The sequence below is a fragment of the Marmota marmota genome, unplaced genomic scaffold, assembly GCF_001458135.2.
Source record: "Marmota marmota marmota unplaced genomic scaffold, marMar, whole genome shotgun sequence".
Classification (NCBI taxonomy): Eukaryota; Metazoa; Chordata; class Mammalia; order Rodentia; family Sciuridae; genus Marmota; species Marmota marmota.
In genome coordinates, this window is record NW_026000211.1 from 35,373,303 (window position 1) to 35,383,072 (window position 9,770).

Consider the following 9,770-nt stretch of genomic DNA (forward strand, 5'->3'; position numbering starts at 1 on the left):
TGAAAGATTTTCTTTCAGTTCTTCATGAGGCAACTCTTTCAAATCATTCAGAGTTCAGCATCTCCTCTGGAAGTCTAGTCCACATTGAAATAAGAACTAGAGATCAGTGATCTTCACCTACATCTAAGTGTTTATCATATCACTGACTTAATTTTCTTTCTGGCAGTCCTCATTATCTGAAATTATGTTGTCTATGTGTTTGTAGTATTGACTGAATATCCCATTAGATTATAAATTCCGTGATAGTAGAAAATTCATATATACATAGTGAGTATAAATTTTAAAAATGAACATATTATCTCTAAGGAATCTGGGCAAGTGATTTATCTGCATTGCAATGTTAAGGTGAAGTATGGTATAATATCATTTACACAGAATATAAACTGACAATGAACTTTCTATAACAGTGCACTGAAGAAGTTAGAGTTAATGTTACAGAAAATAAAAAAAGCATTTTACATTTTGCTTTAAATTCTGGAAAAAAAATCCTATTTCAATAATTTATACAGCTTTAATTCCCATGGACTGTAGAATCCAATTATTGAGTGTTAAACATGACAAGTAAGCCTATTTCAAAGGACATATAGGGTAACGAGTATTTGCTTATCTATAAATGTGCTGTATTTTAATTATATGGGTAAATAACGAGAAAAATTTTTTAAAAGTAAAACGAATTTCTCCTTGCATCTGTGAGGTATCATATTTTAAATCATTTTTATATTTTTCTATTGAGAGATTCTATTCTGTTTTTGCCTTAGAGACATAAAAGGCAATTTGGACTTTACTCTAGGGATTTATAATAGATGTTTGCAATAAAACAATTCAACCATAAAATACATCCGCTAAAAGGATGGTTAAATGACTGTTGTATAAGCTCCTTGACTTTTCTTTTAAAGTTATCATAACATTTCCAACTTTAACAACACAATCACCATTAGGCAATTACTGAGAAAGTCCCATTTTTAGTGGCTATTTTTAAGAAAGCCAGAATTATTCTGCTTAGCAATCAGGAAGAAACTATTCTACACACATGCTCAGAATAGACATTTTATTTTATTTAATTTATTTTTTTTTATTGTGGGTTGTTCAAAACATTACAAATTTCTTGACATATCATATTCCACACTTTGATTCAAGTGGGTTATGAACTCCCACCTTCACCCCATACACAGATTGCAGAATCACATCAGTTACACATCCATTGATTTACATATTGCCATACTAGTGTCTGTTGTGCTCCTATGCCTTTCCCATCCTCCACCCTNGTGTCCTCTATTCTGTACCATTGGTCCACCCGCAGAATAGACATTTTAAAAAAATAAAGCTTAAGAAGAAAAGATAGAGATAAAATGGTTATGAATAATGTGAAAATAAGAAAAAATAATAAACTAAGTCCATACATTATACATTTTCCAACTGAATAAATGTTTTCTGTCTTTATATTCATTAATAAGCAAAATAAACAATTTTTGTAAAGATGTGTTGGCCAGTAATAGATGATAGACAGATATGATAGGTATATCAATGTATGGACAGATGGATGAATAAGATGGATGGATGGATGAATGGATGGATTGATGGATGAATGGATGAATAAGTAGCTAAGTAGGTATTATGTTAAAATAATCATCATTTAATATTTGTTATAACTTTATATTTAAATTTATTGTTATTTTGAATATAAAACACCCAGATAAATGAAGCAAAAATATAACAAAATACAGTGTGAGATTAATGAAGTTGACAAATACTTAAACAAAAATGTAACCTTAAAAAATGTCTTTATCACCAAATGACAGAATTCAGAACTCAGTCATATAATCATTGGTATATAAAAACCTAGCTTAACCACATAGACTTCCAACAAAAGTGACAGAGATACAGACATAAATAGACAGAAGAAAGCTGGAGCAGAACTCAGACTATTTACAGAAAAGTAGTAATAAAATAATTATTTTTTATCTAACATATTATCAAAATTTATTTTACTATAAAAGTACAGCTTGTTAATGTAAATTGCTTAATTTTTTTCTTTGTCAATGATAGAACATATAGATATAATATCTGTACTTTTAGTCATGTTTTCTACAATGATTTAAACATTTATTTATTTTAACTACTGGTTTAACTTTTCCTAAACAGCCTTTTAAACCCAGCACTTGGGTACACCACAAAACTTGGGATTGTTTCACAGCATGGTTTTGTAGTTCTGCCATCACAAATTAGAGAAAATACAGATAAGATTTCATGATTAAAATTTTTTCTTATTTTTTTATTAGTTCTAATCAATTATACATGAGAATAGAAAGCTCTTTGATTCATTGAACACAAATGGAGCAGAATATTTTGCTTCTCTGGTTGAACATAAAGTAGAGTCACACCATTAGTGCAATCATGCATGTACCTAGGGTAATGATGTTCATCTCATTCCACCATCTTTCCTACCCTCTTACCCCTACCCCCTTACCTCTACTCCCTCCCTTTTACTCCATCCAAAGTTCCTCCACTCAATCCATGCCCTCCCTGCATTATAAATTAGCATCCACTTATCAGAGAAAACATTCTGCCCCTGGTTTTGGGGATTGAATGGCTGTTAGTTACCTTAATTTTTTGTTCCCAAACTGTATTGTGAACTTGCAAGAACCTCTTGTGAAGACAGAAATGCATGTGTGTGCATGTGCGTAATTAGTGTTTGGTGTTATTGGAAAATCTTAGAGAACATTGCTGTAGGTCATTGCTGTAGAGAAATAGTCACCACTGGATGCTGTGGAGAACCACACTTTTGATTAATACAGAGCTGAGACTGTATAATCCACTCTTCACCCCCTACCCTCCTCCCTGCCCTCTACACATCAGGTAGTGTTATCTGGTAAGGATTTGGAAGAGTGAGTGACAATGCAGATGGTAGGAATAGAATGAACTGAAAAATTCCCTTAAGTTTGTTCTTTTAAGCTTTCTTGACTATAATTTATACTCCAATAAGCTGTACTTTGGTAAGTGGCATTCCACTTAAAATAATGTAGTTTAAAATTTATTTAATTTCAGAAATAAAATAGGAAAAAAAAAGCAGCGGTTGTCTAATGTCTCTGGCAATTGGTTTTATGACTATTATTGAAAGTAATTTTAATGAAAAATGAAATATTTTCAAATAATTCGTGCTTTAACAGTGACAATGAGACCCAGAGCCTGTAGTAACCAAGATTTTGTTTTACTAGTAGAAATGGCAAAATTAGTCTTTTTTTCACCAAGGAAAGAGATACAAATAGGTTTAACAAGTATCACTTATACAAAATATGTGAGAAGCATTTCTATAAAAACAAATATTATGGACACACTTTCCTTTTTTACAATATCCAAAGGAATAATCAATTCTACTAGATACACCACACACATAATTATTATTGGATTTCTATCCAAAACTATAACATAATATGTTCCCTTAGACTGTATTGAAGGAAAAACAGAACAGAACTAATGTGAATAGAAATGTACTTGCAATGGTTTGTAGAACTAAGAAAGCCCATCTTTGAGAGCAATGTACCATCTATGAGAAATATATCTCAGTATATTTTTTAAAAGATTTTTATTTTTACCTAGGTCATTAAAAACTTAATCTTTATTCTTAGTAAAAAGATATTAAAAATCAATGAAGTAAGCCATACATCAGTACTCCCAATAAATAATACTACTCCAATAGATTAAATGGGACTGTACAATTTTTATATAGTCAATTTGTATGTATAATACTGTAATAAAAAGACTCAAAAAACCTGGTGGGTGATAAAGGTAATTCTCTTTTGTATCTTTTGCATAAACTTTGGGAAACCACACAGAAATATGGGGCATTGACTGGCAGCAGGGGAGAGAAGTAAAGAGATGCATTCTTTTGAAAGAAAAATACTCAGTAAAAATCTTGAAAATGAAAAACAAAGAACAGGCTGTTGTAGACTAAAACAAAATATACAAAAAAGAGAACATTTCTCAATCCATAATGAATTCTTGGAATTGATAAAGTGAACAGTTTCTTTTAAGAGTTAAGATTTCTTTGTATTCCCACCTCTTTTCTTTTCTGTATTTTCTCCTTGAGTATAACTGCTAATTTTCAAAAATTTTTTCATGATACCTTTGCTTATCTTAGAGCACATATGAAAAAGACTAAAAACAACATCAACAGGTAACATTTAAGCTATATAAAACTAAAAGAGCTTTATCAATTTCCTAATTTATATCATACCTGGAAAAGGTACATTATCACTTTCATTGTCATTGTTTATATTATATCCTACAAATATTTGGTGTATTTTATAATGAATAACTGCATGATATGTTTTTTTTATTTATATTTGAACTTAAATACACACTGTTTAAGGATCTATTTTCACTTATTATCTTGAAATAAAAAGACAGAAAAAGTATAAAATTATATATTTGTGTATATATATATACATATATATATGTATATATATATATATATATACATATATATATGTATTTGTGTGTGACTGTGTATTCATTTTAGAAGGAAAACAAGTATAAATAGAATAGATAAAAAGATGGATGAATATGTACATATATTATACTATTTTCACTTATTCCTCCAGACAGAAAGTAATATTCCAAGAGTCTAAATTCTAAGCACAGAATGTACTGGATACAAACCAGGGAACAGAGAAATGGGCTTTATATATTATACTGCATATATGCACAGAACTTCATTTAGGTTTGAAACTGGGCTTGGCCTCTTCAGTCAAAAAACATTTAGGTGTGTTTCGAAAATAAGAACTGAAATTGAACAAGGTAGAATGGGAAAGAACATAGTAGAGCTTAGAAAAGATGGGTTTAAATTTCAGAAAATTTATTATGGGTATATATTCCATAGGAACAAAGTCTTTGATCTTTGTAACTTAATTGTTTTGTGTCACGTTGCCTTTATATAAGACAGCTTCAAGTTGAGGCTCAAGCTTTTTCCTTTGTCAATTGCTACCTAATCTTACTTCTGTGACTTGGGAGGCTAATGTAGGAGGTTCACAAGTTGAAATAAATGAAGTAACAATAATAAAAAAAATAAATAAAAATTTCCTTTCCTTCAAGAAGAAACTCATCTAAATATACCTTGGGTGTTACTAGGGACTATTGGGATGACAAACAGTGCTTGTTCAATATAAAAGAAAGCCCTGCCCCATTTTGAGGTTGTGAGTGATAGCCTTTCTGTTATGAATATAAGGCCCATCTTGAAAGCTACCTATAGAACATGCTTATACCCGTTTTAAAAAGGGTTATGATGAATTCTGCTATGATAATGCATCTAAGGCTACATATGTTAGAAACTAGTCATCCATTTTTGTAGTAAAGGTGAGATAAGCCAGTAATTCTTTCTCTTGGTAGTCAATTTTGTAATAACCTCCAAAGAGAATTATGCAAGTTACAAAAGGAAATATGTGTAAACTCAATAATCATATGTATTATATTCATAGGCTATAGTGTGAATTAATCATAGCTACACATTATTGTATTCTATGAATTATCCTGAACAAATTTCAGGACGAGTCAATATTGGGATAGCCTTAGCACATTAAAATGTATGATTTTGAAATAGAATAGTGGATGGAATCTTATTTTTTACTAATTAATTATTAAAGTTTTCCAGAGAAGTGTGAGAGAGACAAGAAGGGGAAAAAAAAAGAAGAAGAGAGAGAAGGAGGATGGAAGAAATTAGAGAAATGCAGATATACAAATATGAATATATATGGAATTAACACTGTAAAATGCTGATTAACTTTCCTTATCAGTGAGGGGTAAAGCCTTTATGTTTATATGTCTTCAATAATTTCAAAGGAAACAGATAGTTTCATGAAGAACCTGGCCTTTGAAAATTCTTTCCAGAGTGCAAAATTAAAATTCTTATCAGCGCTCAAATGTAGAAAGGGAGGAGGAATTTTTCCTATGTTAAATAGAGTTGAATCTTTCTTCACACAGATAAAACCCAGATTTTATAGGTAATCACTGAAATTTAAATTATCTACTCTGAGTTAGACCATTTAGAAAGATAAACATAATAATAGTCTCAAAGAATTGAGAGTTCTTCCAGAGGTAACCCAAGTTTTTTAGACACATCTGTGAAAAATTGCTGGTGGTTAGTCAAAAGCAAAATTACCAGTGTGCTTATTTTGTGTCAGATAGCATTCCCCTAGCAAGCAAATTTGTGGAGGAGATTGCTCTTGAGGCAAATTTCACAGATCCAGGAACAAAGAAACTTCTATTAAATTTTGTAAAGAAAATCAGAGGATGTTCATTTGAGAGGAACTTCTGAACTCATTAGTACTTGGTACTGGCTGAGAACACAGGCTTTATAAAATCCATATCCAAATTTCATTATACCAAACTTTTCTTTGTATACAGATGATAGTTCAGATAACTAAGCAGACAGAAATGTTAGGGCAATCTATGCTTTGTCAAACCATCACTGGGTTAGTTTTCTTTTGCTATGGCAAAATACCTGAAACAATCAACTTATAAGGAGAGAATTTTATTTTGATTCATGATATCAGAGGTTTGGGTACATCATCCCTTGGTCCCATTGCTTTGTGGCAGGAAAAAAACATCATGTGACCTAATTTCCTTCCAGTAGGTTCCACTCCTAATTGTTCTACCCTATCCCAATCATGGGATCTCAAGAGATCTCTGTAATTGAGAGTCCCAGTCTGAGTCAACATAGGTCTCAACCAAGTCACAGTGAAATCTCTACAAAGAGAACCAGCTGCCCAGATCTTACAGAAATATACTTGTATACAGAGTTAGATTTGTTAGCTTGCAGGAGCAATGGAGAATACACAGTATGAAAAACATGGTGCATTTCAGAAAGAAAAGGTGTGAAAATTGATCTCGGGCTTTGGGCTTGTGAGTGATTCCAATGAACAATCAGTCAAGTAGGGTCCATTTTGGACAAAATGTTGTCCTAAAAGGACAGACCAGCAGTTGGGTATCTAAGTAATCTTAGTTCAAGGTATGGAAACAAAGAAGTAAAAAGGGCAAGGATACTATTTGTATGACATTAGCACTCTCCTACAAGAATGATTTCTTGATTATTTGCATCCTCTGTGTGATTTATATTATATTCTAATAGAGACATTCATTTTTTATTGTCTTCCCTTTTCCCTTTGGAAACACTGTTACTGGTCCTTGGGAACATCACATTCTGATATTCAGGATGGCTGAAATTCAGTATCTCAAACCAAACCACACTACACAAAGATAGCTTTGGAGAATGAGTGTAAATTTGAGCAGTACATACCTGGCTTGATACCATCTCTCCCCTTTTCTCTCTCTAACACTCAATATGAACTTTATACATGAACAGATTTGAATTCCCCATGGATTGATAACTTCACTGCAGTGCTGTTATGATTTCTTACATTGCAGTCTAAGGTTCCACATTTCAGTGTTCTAAGAGGCAGGACGTGTAAGCATCTACACTCAAAGAGATCATGGAGTCAATCACATTCAAGAAGGAGAGAATAGAAAGCACACCTTTTACTGGGAGTATTTGGATAAGATTTGTGGCCATTTTAATCTACCACATGTAGCTAAAAGTCAAATTATAATACACAAATAATCTGTGCTTAACATTAGTGTATTCTACAGGGATTGCCTTTTGTTACAATTGAAAAATGAGAGAAACATTTGTAAAATGAAACATTTGCAGTTGGAATAGTGACTTCATCAGAGTAACCCAGAATCAATAGGGATACTATCTATTGTTAAACCAATAAAGAGTCTATGACCAGCATTAAATGAAACTATGCAATTTTACAGTGAATAAGCACAAGATTTTGGACTAAGTATTCTGGAAAAGGGGATATTTATTTATTTATTTATTTATTTATTTTGAGAAGTGTTTTTTCTCTGATAGAACACAATAAGTTTTGGTTTTCTATTCCAATGATAAAATCTTCAGTTAAAGATGACAGTGAATACTCCCAATTACATTTAATTCTTAACCAGAATGCACAAGTCTCAATATTGTCTTATGCAGTTAGCCCTGACTATCTGTGAGTTTCACATCCATAGTCTACCACCTGTGGATCAAAAGTCCATCAAAACACTGCAGTTTTCCTGAACACGTATAGGCTCTTTTTTTCATCATTATTCCCTGCAAAACAGTATAATAAAATTAAAAAATAAAGGCAGGCATAATAGGTAGATATAAGCAGGGGGATGGGGGAATGAGAAATAAGATTCACCCATTTTGAATGACAAAAGATCATTCCACTTTGGTGACATAATTGGCATTCATAAACCTACCCCCTTCATGGCTATGCACTACTTCCTTAAACTAGAAGAACAAGGTGTAACCAGCTAAAGGGACTTTCCAACCTCAAATAATATGCAGAGAACTGAGATAAGCATATCAGAAGCATCAAATTTACATTATGTCTTTGTTGTTGTTGTTAGAACAATTCAGCAAAATAAAATTCCGGTTTATTGTTGTACAACATCATTTCACACATATATCAAATAGGCCAAAAAAATAAAAAAAATAAATAAAAATAAAATAAACAGCAACTTCATAGACAAAAAACAAAAAAATACAAAAAGCCTTTTTATCTTTGGCCTTTTTAACTATCTCATAAAAACCAATTACTTACAGTACAGCTAATGTACATACACACACAAAAAAGTACTAGAATACTTGGAATAAGATTTTTTTGTTGTTGTTTTTGCTCTTTTTACAAGTTTCTTTTTCTCCTTTGAGATTATAATAATGCACACGATCACACCACAAGTAAAGTCAGAAGTAGGACAGAGATCATTAAAAACTGGCTGACCCTTAACAATATGTGCAAAAATATAAAATGTAAATAAAAATACAAAAAAAACTTTTCCTTTTTAAAAGTACTTTTAAGAAAAATAGCATGGCCTTGGAAGTTTTGTTTCTTTTTCTCCTCCCCTATTGCAATTTCACTTTGTGGTTTTGGTTGGGTGGTGGAAAGTGCCTGTCATCTGGGAGTGGTACTGTCCAGGATGGGTGAGCTGATGGGCCTCTCTACTCAAAGGTGACCACATTTAGATTCTGAGAGAAGAACTGGAGGGTTAATAGGTCACTGCCGCATCATATTTTTAGTTTAACTTTTTCTTTTTTGCTGTCTAGTCATCCTCATTGGTCATCTACTTCTTGATAGCAACATCCTCCTCCTCCTTATCTTCATCTCATCGTCTTCCTCACCATCACCTTCCTCCTTCTCATCCTCTTCCTCACCACTCTTTCTTATCTACCTCATTGTCAGCCTCCTGCTCCCCATTTTCTTCATTAGCCTTCTCATGTCTCTTCCTGTCTCTGCTTCCTCCACAACTACCTTCTTCTCCTTTACTTCCTTGGTGGTGATCTCGGAGCTAGTGTCCATGGCGGCGTCTAACATGGTGGGGTATGCTGGTGATCCGATTCAGTGGGTTAAAAAGGGAAAACAGGAAACTAGAGCTCACAGACTCTGGAGATAAAGCTGCCGGAGGAGTCCAGGGCAGCGGAGGTGGTTGCAGCAATCTGGAAACTGGATCTAGGAACAATGGAAGGATGGATTTTCAGAGCAGACAGTGGAGACTACATTATGCTTTTGCACCCTATATAGTTTTCTTAGATATTAATGTACACTTTCCAACGTGATGAGGCCTGTGCAGGCACACTCAGCCAGGGCAAGAAAACTGTAGTAACTTCTTTAAATGCATAATACAAAGGGTGGGAAGTTCCCAGATAAAATATAAAAATTTGCCATGTG

General features: G+C 32.7%; 1 pseudogene; it reads right to left on the reverse strand.

Annotated features, from left to right (window-relative positions):
• Positions 1–9,165: 9,165 nt before the first annotated feature.
• On the reverse strand, positions 9,166–9,416 carry LOC125612853 (annotated as a pseudogene).
• Between the last annotated feature and the right edge of the window lie 354 nt (positions 9,417–9,770).